General features: G+C 57.3%; 1 protein-coding gene across 3 annotated transcripts in view; it reads right to left on the reverse strand.

Annotated features, from left to right (window-relative positions):
• The window catches only part of LOC113209115 (talin-1), a 45,944-nt gene that overhangs the window by 42,931 nt on the left and 1,670 nt on the right, over positions 1-1,343 (reverse strand). Inside the window, exon 1 of one of the 3 annotated variants that reach the window (XM_052269016.1) lies at positions 891-1,123. The exons of the other annotated variants lie outside the window; for them this stretch is intronic. The gene's annotated coding sequence lies outside the window, so the exon portion shown is untranslated. Of the gene's footprint in view, positions 1-890; positions 1,124-1,343 lie in introns of those variants that run through there. 3 annotated transcript variants of the gene reach the window in all.

The raw sequence follows: 1,343 nt of genomic DNA on the forward strand, positions 1-1,343 counted from the left end.
AAAGTGCTGAATTTTAAACTGTGAATGTCTCAGAAACATGTTATGACATGTTTGAAGTCCGTACGTACAATATTTCGCGAGTGACAAGTTTCTACGAAATATGGTGTTTCCGGGCAGACCGTCCACTGCAAATTGGATCCATCGAGATCTCAGCAATCCTTCAACGTTTTGCAAATGTGAAAACTGTTTTGGAAACTGCAAGAACCAAAGCATGGCGTAGGGTAAGACGTCAGACCGCAGAAACAACAGAAATATTTTATTTTTCAATCTGAAAACAGAGGACGCTCCGGCGGCCATCTTGCCCACTTCAAGTTTATCGCATTCTCTCATTTCGAGGTGAGTATAGAAAAATCGCACCTTGCTATTCTGATTCGGCATAATCTGTAGAACATTTGATTCACTGGTGGTAGGCGGGTTAAAAGCGTTTTTAACCTCGAAAAAAATGAAAATAGGGTGCCCTGTCACGTCTTCGGACCCCGTCGGTCGCGTTCAACTCGCATTTTAAAATGTTTCCGGTTCGATTCAGTGACTTTTATTTATATCATTAGATTCCTCGTTCTTTTCTCTTTCTAGCGCCATAAGGCGCTTTGGTAAAAGAAGGTCTGGTACAGGAGATATGACAAATAGAAAAGAGAGCTGCAGCGCGCGCGGGCGCCGCCCCGGCCCAGCGGCGCGGCCGAGACAGTGTGTCAGCCCAGCCGTAGAGAGTTGCTACCGGCTGGCTGCGAGCAGACATGGCGGCAGGACCCGACAGACCCATCAGCAGCAGCAGGACCTGCAGGACGCGGCGCATCTGCGCGACAAACGTCGTGCGGACGGGCGCCGCGACGCCGAGCTGCGGGGCGCGAGCGTCCCGGACGACACCCGGGGGTAAAAGACGACGTCCTCACCTTTTGATGGTAGTCCTGTCAGCCGCAGGGTCGAAACGCCGACATTGGAGACTTGGTCAAAACGCACACAGTCCGACTCTGCTTAAAATTCTATCGTCTCTTGCGCGGGCCTGGGCGAGCCGAGTCGAGCGCGTTCGAGTGTGGGGCGTTCTCGCTTCCCCGCGCCGCCTACAGCGGTGACGTCACACCGCGCCGCGGAGCGCGGACCGCGGACGGACGGACGTAGACGCCTCGGCGCGGGGCGGGGCGGGCCGCGGCGGGCCGGGGGCGCGGGGTGCTGGGTGCTGGTGCTGGTCGCGCTGCGCTCGGACGCGCGAGCGAGTCGCCGGGGCCGGTGTGTGTTTGCGATGGCTGGGTGCGGAGGCAGGGCTCCACGACGACACCACGCCGTCAAGACTAGACACGCGGACCCGCGGACCTAGGCGCGGCTAGCGCGGCTACTGGGTGCGGGGG

The sequence above is a fragment of the Frankliniella occidentalis genome, unplaced genomic scaffold (assembly GCF_000697945.3).
Source record: "Frankliniella occidentalis isolate FOCC.00 unplaced genomic scaffold, Focc_3.1 Scaffold80, whole genome shotgun sequence".
In the NCBI taxonomy this organism is placed as follows: domain Eukaryota; kingdom Metazoa; phylum Arthropoda; class Insecta; order Thysanoptera; family Thripidae; genus Frankliniella; species Frankliniella occidentalis.